The sequence below is a fragment of the Mesoplodon densirostris genome, chromosome 8 (genome assembly GCF_025265405.1).
Source record: "Mesoplodon densirostris isolate mMesDen1 chromosome 8, mMesDen1 primary haplotype, whole genome shotgun sequence".
Classification (NCBI taxonomy): Eukaryota; Metazoa; Chordata; class Mammalia; order Artiodactyla; family Ziphiidae; genus Mesoplodon; species Mesoplodon densirostris.
The window spans coordinates 37,680,394-37,704,587 of NC_082668.1; positions in this window are offsets into that span (position 1 = coordinate 37,680,394).

The following is a 24,194-nucleotide window of genomic DNA, read 5'->3' on the forward strand; positions in this document are numbered from 1 at the left end:
TTCTCTAGGAGGTGAGTCAAAAAGGATCTTGCTGTGATTTATGTCATAGAGTGTTATGCCTATGTTTTCCTCTAAGAGTTTTATAGTGTCTGGCCTTACATTTAGGTCTTTAATCCATTTTGAGTTTATTTTTGTGTATAGTGTTAGGGAGTGTTCTAATTTCTGGGAAAACTGGACAGCTACATGTAAAAGAATAACATTTTTAAATGAATGAATGAAAACCTTTTTTTTTCTGGACACAACTCCATGGAATCTTTTTGTGACTTTCAGAATCATAACCTGGATTTGAACTATGATAGATGAAAATGTGTAGGGATTAGATTTTTGCTATGATGCTCATGGACAGGCAGATTCCTACTTAACCTTCAACATCCTCTTGACAACAGTCTACTTGCCTTGTAACTCCTTTGTTTGTGAACTCTTCTCTGATTTTACCTTATGAATCTGAAGATATAATTAGCATAGGCATAATTTTTGAATGTGAATTCCTAAAACTATGCCTTATTTTAACTGAAAACTTAAGGCAAACAAATTTCAAGTGCAAATATTTAGGTTTTTGGAGTGTGGAATTACCCAGCTTCTGTTGGTGACTTGTGGGTTTCCCCAATGACAGCTGCTGGAGAATTCTTTCTGGGTTCCAAAGTTCTAGGCTGTTTTCATGGATGCATAATTATAAGAAAGACTCATTTTGTAGAGAATTGATGATGATGTGAATTTGTGGAATAATGCAACGCAAAGGTTTTGACTCAGTCTGGTTTTGGCCTCCTTTTAAAATTAATCATCCTTATTTAGAAACCTTGGAATAGATATCTGTGACCAGAGGTATAGAACAGTAAATATACTGGATTGAAAGATAATAGATTTGGTAAAACTTGAATAAGTAAATTTAAATGAATTTGATAATTGCTTATGGCCAGGTATTACACTTTTGAGATTTTCATAAAGTTAAGAAACTTTAACTTGAAAGAAATAAGTATACTGTGAAATCAGAGTTCAGCTAGTAAACGATTTATTTAATCAATTCATTTGAATACACCATCCATCCTCAACATTTCTGAGGGGTATACATTATAACTACGTGGCTAAATATAATGCGTAATAATTTGCAGTTTGCTTTGTTGGTCCTGACATATTTTTCCATTTATAATGAAGATTCTCTTGTGAATAAGTATCGTAACCTTCACAAGCTCTTGAGAAGGCCAAGTTAAAGTAAAAAACAAAGCCCTATAAAACCACCCCACTATAAATTGGCTTTAATCTGAATGCTGTTTTCCTTGGAATATAGGAAATGTTTTTATTCTTGTCTTGGACCTCATGTAGCATTCTTCTTAGATTCTGCAATGAAGGATTTTATTGGGTTCTATTATTTGTTCAACTGTTTTTATAGTTAGCTAGTAAGGATATGAAGGGGTTAGAGAGATTAATACTGCAAGGAATGCACACTGCTGACAGAATAGCAGCAATTTTTTTAATATTGCAAAGTTCATTAATAAAAGACTCCATCATAATTTTAAAAGCTGTGGTGGTGCCCATCATACAAGGTCAATGTGAGTGTTAGTTGAGTTTCGTACGTGTCTTCTACTCAGTTCTCAATGCCACTCTTAACAACTGTGACAACAATTTACCTTTCTCAAGGTTACTTGATTTTTCATATAGAAGTGTCTCTAACTTTCCTTGGATAGGACAATACAGAGGTAAAATTATAGGCTATTTGTAGACAGTCGATTTGGAAAAAAATTCTTTCCTTTTAAAAATGTATTCTCCTGTCTCCTAATTGCATGTTCAATTTAAATGGTTGGAGTTCATGACTTTATCTTGGAGCCTCTCCTGTTCTTTCTTCTGTTTCTCTCTCTTCTTTCTCTTCTTCTTTGTCATTTTAATTTTATATTTTGCATCAGTTTTTCTTGCAAGGTATGTTTGGTTACAGGTTTATCCATCAAAGTAAACTGCTAGCGTGGTTTACCTGGTGGATTTGTCCTGGATGTGGTCTAGTTGGTTGATTTTGTATATTCACAATCTGGAATTACACAAATGAGATTGAGTGAAAAAGTCATAAATCAATAGAAAGTGATAGTAACAGATACAAAAACATTCAAGCTAGGAATTCAGACTACTGAAACCTGCCATCTAGGAGACATACAACTACCTGTAATACACAACTTTTCTATTGGTTTTCTCTTTTGTAAAACCCTATTCATGAATTAACTCCATATTTTTCATGATTTTAGATTTCTATTTTTCTACTGGCCAAATTAAATAGTAAAGATTTGCTTTTGATATCAATTGGTATCCCAAGAAAAAAAATGTATTTTCCACATTTTTATGACATCTGGACTTATTTTTTAAATGAAATCTATAGACAGCAATATAAGTATTTTTATAAACATTTCTCTGCAAGTAAGAAAAAGTAGATAATATGGTTATATTTAGTCATAGTCCCTCTTGTGTAAAAGGCAGGAGACTTGGATTCTAGTTTGAGCTTTAATTAACTGCTATTGGATTTGGGGCAAGTCACATAATTGTAGTGTATTAAACGTGAATGTAATCCAAACAGCTTCACTTTCTTACAAAAGAAACATATAGTAGATGTGTGCTGTGAAAACAACAAACAATTTAAGTAAGGCATTAGGGAAGAAAATAGTATATTTTTAATTTACTTTATAAAAATAGATGATTTGTTAAGGAAAGATTTTCATTGCCTTTCTCCCTTCCTTCCTTCCCCCACTCCCTTCCAACTTTCTTTTTATCTTTTTTCTTCCTCTTTCTCTCTCTTTCTTTCTTTTTGAGATATAATTGACATATAACATTATATTAGTTTCAGGTTTATAACATAATGATTTGATATTTGTATACATGGCAAAATGATTATCACAATAATTCTGCTTAACATCTCACCACTTACAACTTTTTCTTGTGATGAGCGCTTTTAAAATCTACTTTTAGCAACTTTCCAATATACAATACAGTGTTATTAATTATAGTCACCATGTAGTTCACTATATCCCCTTGACTTGTTTATTTTATAACTGAAAGATTTTACCTTTTGGCCACCTTCACCTATTGCCCCCACTTCACATCCCCCATCACTGGCAACCACTAATCTCTTCCCTGTATGTATGAGATCCGGGTTTTTGTGTTTGTTTCTTTGTTTTTTAGATTCCACATATAAGTGAGATCATATGGTATATGTCATTCTCTGTCTGACATATTTCACTTGGCATCATGCCCTCAAGATCCATCTATGTTGTCCCAATGGCAAGATTTCCGTCTTTTTTATGGCTGAATAATATTGTATTTTACATGCACGCACACACACACACACACACACAAACACATCACACTTTCTTTACCCATTCATCCATTGATGAACACTTACATTGTTTCCATGTCTTGGGTATTTTAAATAATGCAGTAATGCTGCACTGAACACAGGGGTGCATATATCTTTTCCAGTTAGTGGGGTTTTGTTTGTTTGTTTTACATCTTTATTGGAGTATAATTGCTTTACATTGGTGTGTTAGTTTCTGCTTTATAACAAAGTCCAGTTAGTGTTTTTGTTTTCTTCAGATAAATATCCAGAAATGGAATTGCCAGTTATATGGTATTTCTATTTTTAATTTTTTGAGGAACCTCCATTCTGTTTTTCATAGTAGCTGCACCAATTTGCATTCCCACCAACAGTGTACAACCCTTCTCCAGATCCTTACCAATATTTGTTATTTCTTATCTTTTTAATAAAATAGCCATCCTAACAGGTGAGAGGTAATATCTCATTGTGGTTTTGATGTTCCTGATGATTAGTAACGTTGAGCACCTTTTTATGTACCTGTTGCCTATCTTTATGGCTTCTTTAGAAAAATGTCTATTCAGATCCTCTGCCCATTTTTAAATTGTATTATTTGGGAGGCTTTTGCTATTGATTTATATTAATTCTTTATGTATTTTGGATATTAACCCCTTATTAGTTATATAACTAGCAAATATTTTCTCTCATTCAGGAGGTTGCCTTTTCTTTTTGTTCATGGTTTCCTTTGCTGTGCCATCGCCTTTAAAATATATCCCATATGGGGATATATGTATATGTATAACTGATTCACTTTGTTATAAAGCTGAAACTAACACACCAATGTAAAGCAATTATACTCCAATAAAGATGTTAAAAATAATAAAATAAAATAAAATAAAATAAAATAAAATAAAATATATCCCAAATCATTTATATACCTCACAAGGTCCACATAATCTCTTGCTCTACCTGCTTCTCCAGCCTCATGGGCCATCATTGTCTCTCTGGTTCTTTAAATTCAAGCCTTTCTAACTTTAGTTCTAAAGAGCCACATGTGGCTATCGAGGACTTGAAATGTGGCTAGTGTGACTGAAGAATTACATCTTTAGGTTCATCTAATTACAGTTCATTTACATTTAAACTTAAATAGCCACATGTGGCTAGTGGCTATTGTATTAGATTTTACAGCTATATTTCATCAAATGTGGTGCATAATTCCTCATTCCCAGCTCCTCAAACTCATAAATATGTGTCCTATCTGCCTAGGACACCCCCTCCTATTTTATTCAGCTAGTTCTTACTTTTTTTTTTATCACTTCCTTAAGGAATTCTTCTGAGACCCTTCAGAATGGTGTGGATGCCCATGTTATACATTCCCCTCTCACTCAGTAACCATAATGGAATTGCATGGAGCTAACATTTATTGAGGAATCATAGTATTATAGAGCATTTACTTAATTTGATCCACACAGAAATTATGAGAAAATGATTTGACTATCCTCATTTTACATATGAGAAACTGAGGTTTGAGTAGATTAAGAAACTTATACAAAGCAAGTTCTCCTATATTACACATCATACTTAGGATAATATTTTATAATATCTCTGTTTTCTACAATACTCCAAATTCTAGAATTTCATCTTATTCAGGACTGTGTGCCTTCCCCCTAGTACAATATTTAGCACATTGTAAATATCCAATTGTTTATGGAATGAATGAAAAGTTATGAAATGTGCTATTTATACATGAAAAACTGTGATTATTATAATTCTAAACTAATATTCATAGATGGTTGAAAATAGTTCTTCACTGAAAACATATATCAACTATAGAGAAGTTTCAAAATAATACTCTTTTTTTCAACACTGATATCCCATTTAAACATATTTATATATTTTTTCCAGCTTCATGAATACATAATTGATAAAATGTAAGATATTTAAAGTGTACAATGTGATGATTTGATATATGTATACATGGTGAAGGGATTTCCCTTCCCCACCATTGAGTTAATAAACACATCCAACAATTCACATATTTGCCTTTTTTTTTTTTTTTTTGGTGAGAACATTTAAGTTCTACTCTCTTAGCAAATTTTCAATTATACAATACAGTGTTATCGACTATAGTCACCATGTTATACATAAGAGCCTCAGATTTTATTCATGCTATAACTTAAAGTTCGTACCCTTTACCAACCTCTCCCTATTTCCCCCATGCCCCAGCCCCTAACAACCACTTTTCTACCCTTTGTTTCTATGAGTTTGACTGTTTTATTTTGTTTTTTTTAGATTCCACATGTAAGTGAAACCATTCTATATTTGTCTTTCTCTGGCTTATTTCACTGAGGATAATGCCTTCCAGGTTCATCCATGTTGTCGCAAATGACATGATTTCCTTCTTTTTTAAGGCTGAATAAAATTCCATTTGGGATGTGTGTGTGTGTATATTCATATTTTCAAATTTTCTTTATCCATTCATCTATAGATGACATGAGTACTTAGGTCATTTCCATACCTTGGCTACTGTGAATAATGCTGCTATGAACATGGGAGTACAGATATCTCTTTGAGATAATGATTGAAGTTTCTTTGGAGATATATACCCAGAAGTGAAATTGCTGGATCATGTGGTAGTTCTATTTTCAACTTTTTGAGGAGCCTTCATACTTGTTTTCTGTAGTGGCTGTACCAGTTTACATTCCCACCAACAGTGCACAAGGGTTCCCTTTCTTCACATCCTCACCAGCATTTGTTATCTCTTATCTTTTTGACAATAGACATCCTAACAGGTATGAAGTAATATCTCATTGTGGTTTTGATTTTCCTTATGATTACTGATGTTGAGCCCCTTTTCATGTACTTTTTGGCCATCTGTATGTCTTCTCTGGAAAAATGTCTAGGCTCTTTGTCCATTTTTAAGTTGGATTATATGGTTTTTTGCTATTGAGTTGTATGAGTTTCTTGTATATTTTGGATATTAACTTCTTATTGGTATATGGTTTGCAAATATTTTCTCTGATTTGTTAGGTTGCCTTTTCATTTTGTTGATTGTTTCCTTTGTTATGCAGAAGTTTTCTAGTTGGATGCAGTTCCACTTGTTTCCTTTTGCTTTTGTTGCCTTTGCTTTTAGTGTCAAATCCAAAAAATCATTGCCAAGACCAGTGCGAAGGAGCTTACCCACTGTGTTTTCTTCTAGGAATTTTATGGCTTACATTCAAGTCTTTAATCCATTTTTAATGGTTTTTAATTGATTTTTGTGTATGGTGTAAAATAGAGGTCCATTTTCTTTTCTTCTTCCTTTTTTTTTTTGCTTTTGGCTATCCAGGTTTTCCTACATCATTTGTTGAAGAGACTATTCTTTCCTCATTGTATATTCTTGGCATTTCTTTGTCAAAAATTAATTGATCATATATACATGGGTTTACTTCTGGGCTCTCTGTTATGTTTCATTGTCCTAGTGTCTGTTTTTATGCCGATACCATACTGTATTGGTTACTATAGCTTTGTAATATAGCTAAACCTGTTTATATATTTAACATCATTTACATGTCTAGACAATTTTATTTATTTATTTATTTATTTATTTATTTATTTATTGCGTTACGTGGGCCTCTCACTGTTGTGGCCTCTCCTGTCACAGAGCACAGGCTCCAGACGTGCAGGCTCAGCGGCCATGGCTCACGGGCCCAGCCACTCCACGGCACTTGGGATCCTCCCGCACCGGGGCACAAACCTGTGTCCCCTGCATTGGCAGGCGGACTCTCAACCACTGTGCCACCAGGGAAGCCCTAGACAATTTTATATCTACTGAAGTTTTATATTTTATGAATATCAGATACAGAATGATATAAAGAAAAGAGTCCTGGAGTAGAAATGAAGAGATCTTTGGTTTTGTCTTTTCGGCCCTTTTAAGGTATGTGATCTTGGATAAATAACAACATTTCTAGGATTAAGTTTCCTTAACCATAAAATTACTGGGTTATATTAGATGATCTTTATGTCATTTTGACTCATGCCTTTCGTGATTCTACTTGTATTACCAAAAATTATGATACACTGAACTCTTAAAATAGCAGGAATGACTGGATAATGCATTTATTTGTAAGTCACTCTTAAATAAGCTTGTTAAATAGTCAAGCACATGTGTTTTTGAGGCATTTTACTAGTAATAAATACTCAATAATAACATTTCTAATAAATACAACTCTTCTGTTTTGAAATAATTTGTAACATAGTTATATTATTAAAAAAACTTACTTGCCTCAGTCTAATTCTTTCCTTCCTGGTGAGTAGATAGTAAAATGCTGCCTCTTCTGACTGCTGCAAGGATATTCTACAAACCTAGACAGTGGTGGTACTGGGACAAGCGTATCTGGTGGAAGTAACCCATTGCATTTTGAACCAAGGATGTATTCAGAAATGGAAATAGCTCTCTAATTTTGGCATTGCAATTTCCAACCATGGGCACAGGTTAATTCTCTGACAAAGAGTCACTCATTTATTTATTCAGTCACCAGTATTTATTGGGCACTTACTGGTCATTGTGCTAATGCTGGAGATAGGGAAGAATACATATCTTCAAGACGTTTGATCTTATGCTCACTTTGAATATTACTGCTGACAGGTTTCAAATTTGTTTTAAGCTGAACCTAGTGGCTTCTGTTTTTTTTTCCACAAAAGGCCATTCTTTTTATAAAAATGTATTTATTTATTAAAACCATTTAAAAAATTGAAGTATAGTTAATTTACAATGTGTTAGTTTCAGGTGTACAACAAGTGATTCTGTTATACATCTATATATCTATTATTTTTCAGATTATTTTCCACTATAGGTTATTAGAAAATGTTGAATGTGGCTCCCTGTGCTATACAGTATGTCCTTGTTGTTTATCTATTCTATATTTAGTAGTATGTATATGTTAATCCCAGACATCTAATTTATCCGCCCCCCAACCTCTTTGGTAACCATAAGTTTATTTTCTATGTCCATGAGTCAAGTTCTGCTTTGTAAATAAGTTCATTTGTATCATCTTTTTAGATTCCATATATAAGTGATATCATATAATATTTGTCTTTCTCTGTCTGAGTTACTTCACTTAATATGATAATCTCTAGGTCCATCCATGTTGCTGCAAATGGTATTATTTCATTCTTTTTTATGGCTGAGTAATATTCCATTGTATGTATATGCCACATATTCTTTTTTTTTTTTTTTTTTTTTTTCCTTTTTGCGGTATGCGGGCCTCTCACTGCTGTGGCCTCTCCCGTTGCGGAGCACAGGCTCCGGATGCTCAGGCCCAGCAGCCATGGCTCACGGGCCCAGCCGCTCCGCGGCATATGGGATCCTCCCAGACCGGGGCACGAACCCGTATCCCCTGCATCGGCAGGCGGACTCTCAACCACTGCGCCACCAGGGAGGCCCTATGCCACATATTCTTTATCCATTCATCTGTTGATGGGCATTTACGTTGTTTCCATGTCTTAGTTATTGTAAATAGTGCTGCTATGAATATTGGGGTGCATGTATATTTTCAAATTAGATTTTCTCCAGGTATATGCCCAGGAGCAGGATTGCCAGATCATATGCTAGTCCTATTTTTAGTTTTTTAAGGAGCATCTGTACTGTTTTCCATAGTGGCTGTACCAATTTACATTCCCACCAATAGTGTAGGAGAGTTCCTTTTTCTCAACACCCTCTCCAGCAGTTGTTATTTGTTGACTTTATAATGATGGCTAGTCTGACTGGTGTGAGGTGATACCTCATTGTAGTTCTGATTTGCATTTCTCTAATAACTAGTGATATTGAGTATCTTTCCATGTGCCTGTTGGCCACCTGTATCTTCTTCTGAGAAATACCTGTTTAGATCTTCTGCCCATTTTTTGATTGTTTTCTTTATATTAAACTCACATTTTTTTTATATTAATCTCTTTTTTATATTAAGCTCATATGTTTTATATGAGCTCTTTGTATATTTTGGAAATTAATCCCTTGTCAGTAGCATCATTTACAAGTATTTTCTACCATCTGTAGGCTGTCTTTTTGTTATGTTTATGGTTTCCTTTGCTGTGCAAAAGCAACAAAAGGCCACTCTAATTTACAAATCATATTCAGCTAGCATTCAGATACAGTGCCACTCTTGCAGCTACTTTGTCATCCCAACTTGCTCTTCAGCCCCCTCCAAACATTATAGTATGATCAGCATCATTTTGTTTCATTAGTGACTGATTTACTTAAGAAATGACTTGTGTGGTACAAGCAGAAAACAATTTTAAAGACTTGGCTTTATTGTTTATCACCACTGACTTTCAAATTAGTGGGATTGGGTAGGATGGGTTCCCCCCTCATCTCCAGACATCTCAAGCAGTTTCCAGAGTCTCATTAGTGCTTTTTCTCAAATGACAGTTTCCAGTGTGATAAAATACAGTTCATCTATTATCAGAGTTTCAATATCTCTTCCAATGTCTACCTTCTCTGAATACACATTGGGTTTGGTAATCTGTTCTGGTTTCAATTGCTAGTAACAAACTACTCCAAAACTTAGTGAGTTTGAACGACAATGGTAGTATATTTTTCTCATCAATCTGCAATTTGGACAAGGCTAGATGAGGATAGCTAATTTCTTCCCCACATATGTTAGCTGGGATGAGTCAGTTGGGAGCTGGAACATCCATTTTCAAGATTGCTCTTTCACATGGCTGGCAAGCAGGTGCTGGCTTTTGTCTGGGGACTCAGCCAGGACTTGGTTTCTCTCCACACAGGACTCTCCTCATCCTGTTTAGACTTCCTCACAACATGGTGAATCAGTTCAAAAGTAAGTATACCAAGAGAACCAAGGTGAAATTACATTACATTTACTATGCTTCTTCTGGCACTTTGGGATCGGGTATGGGGAGGGAGAAATTAGAACATATTACTTGATTTGTTAGGTGGTAATCTGTTATTAGTGATCTCTGGATTTGAAAGATGGCCAAATTTGCTCTTTCTCTTTTGGGGCAATTTTGTGGCCTTTTAGAATACCCACCATCACTGGGGACTTCTTGCACTCTTCCCTGAAGCAAATGATACATCTTCAACTGGCCTCTTATAAGTTTTCTTTAGCTCATTTTTAGTTGGCACAAACTTCACAGACTCTATTTGGGAGTTGGGGGGTCAGTGGATGACTTTTAGCTCTGGCATTCAGATTTAATGACTTCATCTGACTCAAGCCCAACCCCTTTCAAGAGATTTCCTTCTGTCCATCACTGGTAGAGCTGACATTTTTCTCACACTGTAGCTGCTTTTCTTCTTATTACACCATCTGAGACAGCCTCAGTTCTAAGTAGGACTCAATTACCACTATTCAAATAATGGAAGACTCATCTCAAACTCTTTAGGAGGTTCCTAAAGCTCTTCCTTTCCCCCAAATGGGTCTGAAGTTTATGGCAAGCAGTTCTTCTCTTTAGGAGTGAGGGAAACACCAAATACCCCAGCAACTTGTTCCTTAGAGATTCCCTCTATTAATTGAAACATTTTCATCTATCTTTATTGTGTCTCTTTTATAGAGTCTTGAGGTAGGTGATAGGCTAAGGGTGGCAGAACTAGTTTTTGTCTATCATTTTAATGTCCTGCATATTTATTCTGGTGGTACATAGACGATATGAACACTTAACAATGTAACATTTTGTTCTCAGTAATGGGCACTTAGTAACAACTGAGATAACAACATAACACTTCACATCCTATAACATGTGCATTTTAGTTAAATATTATAAATTTCTTGATTTTATGGTCACATATTTTGGGGGCATAAAGAGTAATTATATACCTTTGTAAAATGAATGACTAAAGGATTGAAAAGATCTTTCCAACTACAATCTCTAGCCAATCCACACCACTGAAGGCACATTTCTAGTTGGCAAGTCTTGCATTGAAGTATTAAAGTTCTTTTATAATACATTATGGTAGCTACAGTTTTGTGGCACTGTGTGGAGTCTGGAATAAAATTAGTCATTGTTTCAATGTAATCAATAAAATAAGTTGGGCTCATTGTATTCACAAAGCAGGCATGTGTAACCAGCACGTCGGGCAGTGTCTGAAATGTAGGTGAATCCCCGAAGATGGAAACTCAATTTTCTTCTAACTTGTAGAGAGGTGAACTGAACCCACTATAGTCCATAGACCATAAAGAAACTTCAAAAATTTTAATTGAGAAAGGGATACAATGGTTTGAGTTATAGGACTTCAAAGCAGAAATAACATGTAGCTTAAACTTGATACTTCTATATACAAACTAATTATTGAGAAAATACTATTTGGGCTCTCTACTAGGCAATGAGGAGGAAAGTAAGACCCCTCATCCCAATCAAGGAGATTATATTTTAATTGGGAGGTAAGAGGTTTAAAGGCTCAATCAATATATGTCTACATCAGCTGAATATCAAATAAAAGCAAATATCTTGTACAAGCCATGGTCACTCAATGGGCATTCAATAAATATTTGTTAAATAGATTGATAAACAAATAAATAAATAGTAAAGAGGTTGGATTGAGCTGTCCCAGGGCACTAGGAATATTCAGGAAACATCTCATCAGTCAAAAGAGAGGTTCTTGGTGTTTTATTTTCCTGTTAACTCCTAATCGATGAGACTGCAATATGATGAATGAAATTGTTTTGCTTGGATAAGATAGATTTCACTCTTTCAATGACTTCAGTAGGCGAAAAGATTGAATCTCTGCCTTGGGAATGAAATAGTTGGAGGAAAGGAAGGGATAAATCAGGTGAAGATGAAAACCCTCAGCTTGGGGCTGTCTTTATATTCAGCAATAGAATCACTGCAGAATCTTTCCCACTCTAATTTTCAGGTTAATCTGCGAGACACAGTTCATAAGTGGGAATGGAAGTAGAGTTTTCCTTTGTTTATTTTTTAATGTTGAATTTTTTTAATCATTTCAATACACAGGTGGTAGATTTGGCCAGGGGCTGCAATTGGAACTTCTCTTTTTTTAAGTTTTGAAGAGGAACAGAGCTGTCCTAACTTAAATGTATTGTGAGACGTTTTTCCGAAATGAAATTCAGGCTTTGGGAAAGGGAATTTGAGAGAATGAGAAGTGGGAAAGGGGTGGAGCATGTTTGATTTAACCAGTGTAGAGGTCCACTGCTTAAGGAAAGTATATCTTAGGCCTTCCAGAAGTTATGCCAGAAAGTATTTCATTCAAAAAAGGAAAAATACCATGAAGAAGGAGACTAGCTGCATCATTACCATCATACAGTAAAGGCTACTTAAATTTTTGGCTTGTTGGTTTCCTTATTCTGTGTTGATTCTCTATCCTAAATGAATTTCCCAATTTGTAAGTATCTATGGGTAGAGGGCTTCTAAATGTCAAAACCTGAAAGAAAATCCTTGTCTTTGTGTTTCTATATTACACTTTTTTACACTGAAAAAATCAGTTGGAACTTTTTCTTTTTTCCTGTCTTAAAAAAAGACCTTCACTTTTACAGGACCGTTTTGCTTAATAATCAGTTTGTGCAAATATGCCTTTACACCCCTGCATCTAAGAGTTTATTTTCTTAGCATTGTATATCTGTTAGAGAAACCCTGGTATGTGAAGTTAATTGGGAGGATGCCTTCTTTTAGACTAATTCTTCATCCTTCCCACTCACAAGGGTTCTGATTTGCATTTAAGTATTATTCTAATTTATATGTGTATATTAAAAGCAATTCTGTTCAACACAGGACTGAAAGGTTGTACTGTTCTTTTTTATTCATGTGTTGATGTTTGTTTGAATTTGTGTATTGGAGCCCACATCTATGTGGCATATTTTAGGTTATAAATTCTTAGAGGACAGGAAGTGTTACTCTCTGATTAACTTTGTATATCTTCCAGTATAGGTCTACGTATATACAAAAGCTTAATGCATTCAATCTGTTGAAAAATTACTGGGCCTGGGATTTTTCAAGTGTAAAATTGTATTCCATGATATTTTTATTTAAAAGTGGAATTCGTCCAGATTGATTCTTTCACAGAGTTGTCCTCATGTGAGATTATATATGGAGGGGAATGAAAGCAAAATGCTCTCATTTTACCAACATGTAAGACAGAGCAGAGGGGAGATAATTCACACTTAATGTGCATCTGCTGTGTGACAGGTAATCTAACTGTTTTGGACAGGTTCCCTCAGTGACTATTCCCAAGGTAAAAGGTAAAGGATAATGACGTGTATCTGAAGGATCATAGTATTTAGAATAGACTTACCTGAGTTTGAATACCTGTTCTGCTACTAAGATGTAATCTTGAGAATTTTGCTTAACTTCTCTGAAACTCTGCCAATTGTAATACTTGCCTCACAACATCATTACATGAATTATAAATGGATTTTATTGTTATCATAGTATGAATTACTGTACTCACTTGATAAATAAAGACACTGAGGACAGTAGCATTACATGATTTACCCATGATCCCATTGAAAATGCCTGGCAGGTTTTCTGTTCCAAGTCCTGTAAAAATTTAAGAGCTGAACAGTACTGAAAAGGCTGTAGTTAACTTGGGCTATGGATGTGATCATGCTGAGAGGTGATCTTAGCACTGAGCGAGGAGCAGGCATGATATCTGAGTGGCAGTAGAATTAGAGAAGCTAGGCTAGGAGGTTTGCCGTTTGTAATAGTTAAGATGAGATTTGGTCATTAGTGAAAGAAGACCCAAAACAACAGTGGATTTAAAAAGATAGAAGTATGCTTTTCTTCATATAAATGTAGTTCATCTAGAGTTGATATGTTGGCTCCAAAATTATTGGGGATTCAGGCTCGCTCTGTCTTATGTTCTGCCACTTATAACACCCAGCTTCCACCTTGTGGTTCAAGGTGTTTGCTCTCTGTCCAACCATCCCATCTACATTCTGCTACATTCTAGCAGGAAGGAGTAAAAGAGGTGGGAGAAGGTATGCTCCCACCCTTTTAGAATACTTCCAGAAAGTTGTGTCCACCATATAAATTCTGCTTATATTCTGTTGGTCAGAATGTGGTCACATGGTCATACTAGCTGCAAGAAACTGTGTGGTCATGAACTAATCTGAGAATCCTGTTACTGAGGAAAGGAAGAGAATGGGGTATTGGAGGACAACCACACCATTTATTTATGGTTTTTGTGTTTGCAGAACTAGTTTGAATGAAGCTGTTTCTTTTCTACTAGTTCCTATGCTTCAATTTGATTAAGAAACTATTTTCACTGAGGAGGGGTTTTAATAGTTTCATAATTATTAAGGTTTTCAACTATAGATATGTTATTCAAAAGAATATATCAAATCTTCTATGAATTATATTTTTTCATTAATAATAAAGTATATTGTTAAACAGCCTAATTTTAATGATGATAAAGTTTTACATTTAAAAATATAATACATATTAAGGACTATTTAAGGAAACATGTAAGAATAATTAGCACTTCTTTTAGTAAGATTTAACTATTCTTTCTATACTTAATCTGAACTTGTAACTAGCCTTGAGTAGATCACAAGGTTAACTTGCTACACTGTAACGAAAGGCCATTTCTTATTTGCCTTTGTATCCTAGCAAACTAGCTTACAGTACATTCTAGCCTTTAGTAGGTAGAAAAGGCTAAATGTTTGGCTGATAACTGGACAAACAGAGGAATGAAAACTTGGGTGAAGGACAAAGTAATGTGTCCCTCCAAAGTAGAGAAATAATTTTAGCTTTAGTGATTTTATGGTAGCTTTGTTTCACATACCCAGCCATTTCAGAAGATTTTCATTTCAAAAACCCTTGAAGAAAGCTTGGTTTCTCAGGCAGAATAAATATTTCAGTGGTTATTAATAGCTTATAAGGGGAAAAATCCCAGTTATGTCTTCCAAGCATCTTCCTTCCTCCTTGGTTTCTTTCATTTGTCTTTTGACTTCTAGAAAAACAAAGGAACTGTTCTAGAAACAAAAATAATCTGGCTTTCAGGAAAACCCAATGATAGTCATTGTCTAACTAAACTTTTAATTTTTGAGTCTACCTAAAATGTGATAACCCTATTTTAGAAACTATAGATTTAACATAAAAATAATGTTAATTATTTTCCCTGCTTGTCAAACAGAGAGCTAATGATTGTAGAAATAAGAGATGATTAAAATTGTCCTTAATTATTTAGTTTTATATAATCAAGAAAACACTTTAATATATTTTTCTAGTTTATACTTTTTTTCCTCCTTTCCTCCCTCATTTCTGCTCTGTGCCTCCCCTATCTTTCTTTCTTCCTTCTTTCCCTCATCCCATCTATAAAAGTGAGTCATACTGTGGATGTAATTTAGTACCATTTTATCACTTAAAATTATATCATGAGTGCTTTTCCACATCATTAATTATTATTTTATAAATGATTTAGAGCACTATCATATGTTTCTATAGCATGGCTATAGTATGATTAAACATTCTGCTATTGTTGAGCATTTTTCTATGGCATAATATTTTATAAAATGTTGCAATAAATATCTTTATATATGATTAACTGACATCTTTCTAATTTCCTTATGCTAAATTTCTACTGTGGGATTTTTGATCAAAATATATCACCTTTGCAGGATCCCAAATACTAATTATGTTCCAAAAAAGAGACTCTGTTTACATTCCGAGCATCGTGTAAGAGTGCCAGTCCCATCACACCATCCCTGGTATTAATAGTCATTTGGACTTTAATCATCTTTCCAAATCTATTAAGTGAAAAATAACAGCTAGTTATAGATTTAATTTGTTGTTAACAATTTGATGTAATATATACATACATACATGCGTGGTGTGTAAATATATAAATATATATAAAAATACCGAGACCATACTACGTTTTTTCCTTTGTAAACTTTTCCTTTTTAAACCTATGTTTTATGACTCTAAGATAATTTTTATATTATTTTATATTCAGACATAATGTTAACTAATGACCTAAGATAGTGTTCTTGTTTTCTTCAAAGCTTCTGTTCACTTTATTTTTTTATTTTTTATTTTCTTTAACATCAGATATATTTTTATTTTATGTTATTTTATTTAAACATCTTTATTAGAGTATAATTGCTTTACAATGGTGTGTCAGTTTCTGCTTTATAACAAAGTGAATCAGTTACACATATACATATGTACCCATATATCTTCCCTCTTGCATATCTCTCCCTCCCACCCTCCTTATCCCACCACTCTAGGTAGTAACAAAGCACCGAGCTGATCTCCCTGTGCTAAGCGTCTGCTTCCCACTAACTGTCTATTTTATGTTTGGTAGTGTACATATGTCCATGCCACTCTCTCACTTTGTCCCAGCTTACCCTTACCCTTCCCCGTATCCTCAAGTCCATTCTCTAGTAGGTCTGCATCTTTATTCCCATCTTGCCCCTAGGTTCTTCTAACCATTTTCTTTCTTTTTCTTTTTTTTTTAGATTCCATATATATGTGTTAGCATACGGTATTTGTTTTTCTCTTTTTGACTTACTTCACTCTGTATGACACTCTCTAGGTCCATCCAGCTCACTACAAATAACTCAATTTCGTTGCTTTTTATGGCTGAGTAATACTCCATTGTATATATGTGCCACATCTTCTTTATCCATTTATCTGTTGATGGACACTTAGGTTGCTTCCATCTCCTGGCTATTGTAAAGAGAGCTGCAATGAACATTTTGGTACATGACTCTTTTTGAATTATGGTTTTCTCAGGGTATATGCCCAGTAGTGGGATTGCGGTGTCATATGGTAGTTCTATTTTTAGTTTTTCGAGGAACCTCCATACTGTTCTCCATAGTGGCTGTATCAATTTACATTACCACCAACAGTGCAAGAAGGTTCCCTTTTCTCCACACCCTCTCCAGCATTTATTGTTTGTAGATTTTTTGATGATGGCCATTCTGACTGGTGTGAATGACATCTCATTGTAGTTTTTATTTGCATTTCTCTAATGATTTGTGATGTTGAGCATTCTTTCATGTGTTTGTTGGCAATCTGTATATCTTCTTTGGAGAAATGTTTATTTAGGTCTTCTGCCCATTTTTGGATTGGGTTGTTTGTTTTTTTGATATTGAGCTGCATGAGTTGCTTGTATGTTTTGGAGATTAATCCCTTGTCAGTTGCTTCATTTGCAAATATTTTCTCCCATTCTGAGGGTTGTCTTTTTGTCTTGTGGATGGTTTCCTTTGCTGTGCAAAAGCTTTTAAGTCTCATTAGGCCCCATTTGTTTATTTTTGTTTTTATTTCCGTTTCTCTAGGAGGCGGGTCTAAAAGGATCTTGCTATGATTTATGTCATAGAGTGTTCTGCCTATGTGTTCCTCTAAGAGTTTAATGGTGTCTGGCCTTACATTTAGGTCTTTAATCCATTTTGAGTTTATTTTTGTGTATGGTGTTAGGGAATGTTCTAATTTCATTCTTTTACATGCAGCTGTCAATTTTTCCCATCACAAATTATTGAAGAGGTTGTCTTTTCTCCACTGTATATTCTTGCCTCCTTTATCAAAGATAAGGTGACCATATGTGCGTGGGATTATCTCTGGGCTTTCTATCCTGTTCCACTGACCTATATTTCTGTTTTTGTGCCAGTACCATACTCTATTGATTAGTGTAGCTTTCAAGTATAGTCTGAAGTCAGGGAGCCTGATTCCTCCAGCTCCATTTTTCTTTCTCAAGATTGCTTTAGCTATTCAGGGTCTTTTGTGTTTCCATACAAATTGTGAAATTTTTGTTCCAGCTCTGTGGAAAATGCCAGTGGTAGTTTGATAGGGATTGCATTGAATCTGTAGATTGCTTTGGGTAGTAGAGTCATTTTTACAATGTTGGTTCTTCCAATCCAAGAACATGGTATATCTCTCTGTTTCTATCATCTTTAATTTCTTTCATCAGTGTCTTATATTTTTCTGCATGCCAGTCTTTTGTCTCCTTAGATAGGCTTATTCCTAGGTATTTTATTTTATTTTTTGCAATGGTAAATGGGAGTGTTTCCTTAATTTCTCTTTCAGATTTTTCATCATTGGTGTATAGGAATGCAAGAGATTTCTGCGCATTATATTTGTATCCTACTACTTTACCAAATTCATTAATTGGCTCTAGTAGTTTTCTGGTAGCATCTTTTTTTTTTTTTTTACATCTTTATTGGAGTATAATTGCTTAACGATGGTATGTTAGTTTCTGCTTTATAACAAAATTAATCAGTTATACATATACATATGTTCCCATATCACCTTCCTCTTGCGTCTCCCTCCCACCCTCGCTATCCCACCCCTCCAGGCGGTCACAAAGCACTGAGCTGATCTCCCTGTGCTATGCGGCTGCTTCCCACTATCTATCTACCTTATGTTTCGTAGTGTATATATGTCCATGCCTCTCTTTCGCTTTGTCACAGCTTACCCTTCCCCCTCCCCATATCCTCAAGTTCATTCTCTAGTAGGTCTGTGTCTTTCTTCCTGTCTTACCCCTAGGTTCTTCATGACATTTTTTTTCTTAAATTCCATATATATGTGTCAGCATACAGTATTTGTCTTTCTCTTTCTGATTTACTTCACTCTGTATGACAGACTCTAGGTCCATCCACCTAATTACAAATAGCTCAATTTCATTTCTTTTTATGGCTGAGTAATATTCCATTGTATATATGTGCCACATCTTCTTTATCCATTCATCTGATGATGGACACTTAGGTTGTTTCCAGCTCCAGGCTATTGTAAATAGGGCTGCTATGAACATTTTGGTACATGACTCTTTTTGAATTATGGTTTTCTCAGGGTATATGCCCAGTAGTGGGATTGCTGGGTCATATGGTAGTTCTATTTGTAGTTTTTTAAGGAACCTCCATACCGTTCTCCATAGTGGCTGTACCAATTCACATTCCCACCAGCAGTGCAAGAGTGTTCCCTTTTTTCCACACCCTCTCCAGCATTTATTGTTTCTAGATTTTTTTTTTTGTTTTTGTTTTTTTTTTTTTGCTGTACGCGGGCCTCTCACTGCTGTGGCCTCTCCCGTTGCGGAGCACAGGCTCCGGACACACAGGCTCCGCGGCCATGGCTCGCGGGCCCAGCCGCTCCGCGGCATGTGGGATCTTCCGGGATCGGGGCACGAACCCGTGTCCCCTGCATCGGCAGGCGGACTCTCAACCACTGCGCCACCAGGGAAGCCCTGTTTCTAGATTTTTTGATGATGGCCATTCTAACTGGTGTGAGATGATATCTCATTGTAGTTTTGATTTGCATTTCTCTAATGAGTAAAGATGTTGAGCATCCTTTCATGTGTTTGTTGGCAGTCTGTATATCTTCTGTGGAGAAATGTCTATTTAGGTCTTCTGCCCATTTTTGGATTGGGTTGTTTGTTTTTTTTGTTATCGAGCTGCATGAGCTGCTTATAAATTTTAGAGATTAATCCCTTGTCAGTTGCTTCATTTGCAAATATTTTCTCCCATTCTAAGGGTTGTCTTTTGGTCTTGTTTATGGTTTCCTTTGCTGTGCAAAAGCTTTTAAGTTTCATTAGGTCCTATGTGTTTACTTTTGTCTTTATTTCCATTTCTCTAGGAGGTGGGTCAAAAAGGATCTTTCTGTGATTTATGTCATAGAGTTTTCTGCCTATGTTTTCCTCTAAGACTTTGATAGTGTCTGGCCTTACATTTGTCTTTAATCCATTTTGAGCTTATTTTTGTGTATGGTTTTAGGGAGTGATCTAATCTCATACTTTTACATGTCCCTGTCCAGTTTTCCCAGCACCACTTATTGAAGAGGCTGTCCTTTCTCCACTGTACATTCCTGCCTCCATTATCAAAGATAAGGTGACCATATGTGTGTGGGTTTATCTCTGGGCTTTCTATCCTGTTCCATTGATCTATCTTTCTGTTTTTGTGCCAGTACCATACTGTCTTGATTACTGTAGCTTTGTAATATAGTCTGAAGTCAGGGAGCCTGATTCCTCCAGCTCCGTTTTTCCTTCTGAAGATTGCTTTTGCTACTCGGGGTCTTTTGTTTTTCCAAACAAATTTTGAAATGTTTTGTTCTAGTTCTGTGAAAAATGCCAGTGGTAGTTTGATAGGGATTGCATTGAATCTGTAGATTGCTTTGGGTAGTAGAGTCATTTTCACAATGTTGATTCTTCCAATCCATTCTCCATCTCTTTGTATCATCTTTAATTTCTTTCATCAGTGTCTTATAATTTTCTGCATGCCAGTCTTTTGTCTCCTAAGGTAGGTTTATTCCTAGATATTTTATTCTTTTTGATGCAATGGTAAATGGGAGTGTTTTCTTGATTTCACTTTCAGATTTTTCATAATTAGTATATAGGAATGCCAGAGATTTCTGTGCATTAATTTTGTATCCTGCTACTTTACCAAATTCATTGATTAGCTCTAGTAGTTTTCTGGTAGCATCTTTAGGATTCTCTATGTATAGTATCATGTCATCTGCAAACAGTGACAGCTTTACTTCTTCTTTTCCAATTTGGATTCCTTTTATTTCCTTTTCTTCTCTGATTGCTGTGGCTAAAACTTCCAATACTATGTTGAATAAGTGTGGTGAGAGTGGCAAACCTTGTCTTGTTCCTGATCTTAGTGGAAATGGTTTCAGTTTTTCACCATTGAGGACAATGTTGGCTGTGGGTTTGTCATATATATTGTCTTTATTATGTTGAGGAAAGTTCCCTCTATGCCTACTTTCTGGGGGGTTTTTATCATAAATGGTGTTGAATTTTGTCGAAAGCTTTCTCTGCATCTATTGAGATGATCATATGGTTTTTCTGCTTCAATTTGTTAATATGGTATATCACATTTATTGATTTGCATATATTGAAGAATCCTAGCACTCCTGGGATAAACCGCACTTAATCATGGTGTATGATCCTTTTAATGTGCTGTTGGATTCTGTTTGCTAGTATTTTGTTGAGGTTTTTTGCGTCTATGTTCATCAGTGATATTGGCCTGTAGTTTTCTTTCTTTGTGACATCCTTGTCTGGTTTTGGTATCAAGGTGATGGTGGCCTCGTAGAATGAGTTTGGGAGTGTTCCTTCCTCTGATATTGTTTGGAAGAGTTTGAGAAGGATGGGTGTTAGCTCTTCTCTAAATGTTTGATAGAATTCACCTGTGAAGCCATCTGATCCTGAGCTTTTGTTTGTTGGAAGATTTTTAATCACATTTTCAATTTCAATGCTTGTGATTGGTCTGTTCATATTTTCTATTTCTTCCTGATTCAGTCTTGGCAGGTTGTGCATTTCTAAGGATTTGTCCATTTCTTCCAGGTTGTCCATTTTATTGGGTAGAGTTGCTTTTAGTAATCTCTCATGATGCTTTGTATTTCTGCAGTGTCAGTTGTTACTTCTCCTTTTTCATTTCTAATTCTACTGATTTGAGTCTTCTCCCTTTTTTTCTGGATGAGTCTGGCTAATTGTTTATCAATTTTGTTTATCTTCTCAAAAACCAGCTTTTAGTTTTATTGCTATTTGCTATTGTTTCCTTCATTTCTTTTTCATTTATTTCTGATCTGATTTTTATGATTTCTTTCCTTCTGCTAGCTTTGGGGTGTTTTTGTTCTTCTTTCTCTAATTGCTTTAGGTGCAAGGTTAGGTTGTTTATTCGAGATGTTTCCTGTTTCTTAAGGTGGGATTGTATTTCTATAAACTTCCCTCTTAGAACTGCTTTTGCTGCATCCCATAGGTTTTGGGTCGTCGTGTCTCCATTGTCATTTGTTTCTAGGTATTTTTAAATTTCCTCTTTGATTTCTTCATTGATCACTTCATTATTAAGTAGTGTATTGTTTAGCCTCCATGTGTTTGTATTTTTTACAGATGTTTTCCTGTAATTGATGTCTAGTCTCATAGCATTGTGGTTGGAAAAGATACTTGATACAATTTCAATTTTCTTAAATTTACCAAGGCTTGATTTGTGACCCAAGATATGATCTATCCTGGGGAATGTTACATGAGCACTTGAGAAAAATGTGTATTCTGTTGTTTTTGGATGGAATGTCCTATAAATATTGATTAAGTCCATCTTGTTTAATGTATCATTTAAAGCTTGTGTTTCCTTATTTATTTTCATTTTGGATGATCTGTCCATTGGTGAAAGTGGGGTGGTAAAGTCCCCTACTATGAATGTGTTACTGTTGATGTCCCCTTTTATGGCTGTTAGTATTTGCCTTATGTATTGAGGTGCTCCTATGTTGGGTGCATAAATACTTACAATTGTTATATCTTCTTGTTGGATCGATCCCTTGATCACTATGTAGTGTTCTTCTTTGTCTCTTCTAGTAGCCTTTATTTTAAAGTCTATTTTGTCTGATATGAGAATTGCTACTCCAGCTTTCTTTTGGTTTCCATTTGCATGGAATATCTTTTTCCATCCCCTTACTTTCAGTCTGTATGTGTCTCTAGGTCTGAAGTGGGTCTCTTGTAGACAGCATATATATGGGTCTTGTTTTTGTATCCATTCAGCCAATCTGTGTCTTTTGGTGGGAGCATTTAGTCCATTTACATTTAAGTTAATTATTGATATGTATATTCCTATTCCCATTTTCTTTATTGTTTTGGGTTCGTTATTGTAGGTCTTTTCCTTCTCTTGTGTTTCTTGCCTAGAGAAGTTTCTTTAGCATTTGTTGTAAAGCTGGTTTGGTGGTGCTGAACTCTCTCAGCTTTTGCTTGTCTGTAAATGTTTTAATTTCTCCATCAAATCTGAATGAGATTCTTGCTGGGTAGAGTAATCTTGGTTGCAGATTTTTCTCCTTCATCACTTTAAATATGTCCTTCCAGTCCCTTCTGGCTTGCAGAGTTTCTGCTGAAAGATCAGCTGTTAACCTTATGGGGACTCCCTTGTGTGTTATTTGTTGTTTGTCCCTTGCTGCTTTTAATATATTTTCTTTGTATTTAATTTTTGACAGTTTGATTAATATGTGTCTTGGCATATTTCTCCTTGGATTTATCCTGTATGGGACTCTCTGTGCCTCCTGGACTTGACTGACTATTACCTTTCCCATATTAGGGAAGTTTTCAACTATAATCTCTTAAAATATTTTCTCAGTCCCTTTCTTTTTCTCTTCTTCTTCTGGAACCCCTATAATTCGAATGTTGTTGCATTTAATGTTGTCCCAGAAGTCTCTGAGACTGTCCTCAGTTCTTTTCATTCTTTTTTCTTTCTTCTGCTCTGCAGTAGTTATTTCCACTATTTTATCTTCAACGTCACTTATCCGTTCTTCTGCCTCAGTTATTCTGCTATTGATCCCATCTAGAGTATTTTTCATTTCATTTATTGTGTTTTTAATCGTTACTTGATTCATCTTTAGTTCTTCTAAGTCCTTGTTAACTGTTTCTTGCATTTTGTCTATTCTATTTCCAAGATTTTGGATCATCTTTACTATCATTATTCTGAATTCTTTTTCAGGTAGACTGCCTATTTCCTCTTCATTTGTTAGGTCTGTTGGTTTTTTATCTTGCTCCTTCTCTTGCTGTGTGTTTTTCTGTCTTCTCATTTTGCTTAACTTACTGTGTTTGGGGTCTCCTTTTTGCAGGCTTCAGGTTCGTAGTTCCCATTGTTTTTGGTGTCTGTCCCCAGTGGCTAAGCTTGGTTCAGTGGGTTGTGTAGGCTTTCTGGTGGAGGGGACTAGTGCCTGTGTTCTGGTGGATGAGGCCGGATCTTATCTTTCTGGTGGGCAGGTCCATGTCTGGTGGTGTGTTTTGGGGTGTCTGTGGACTTTTTATGTTTTTAGGCAGCCTCTCTACTAATGGGTGGCGTTGTGTTCCTGTCTTGCTAGTTGTTTGGCATAAGGTGTCCAGCACTGTAGCTTGCTGGTCGTTGAGTGAAGCTGGGTGCTGGTGTTGAGATGGAGATCTCTGGAAGATTTTCGCCATTTGATATTATGTGGAGCTAGGAGGTCTCTTGTGGACCAGTGTCCTGAAGTTGGGTCTCCCACCTCAGTTGCACAGCACTGACTCCTG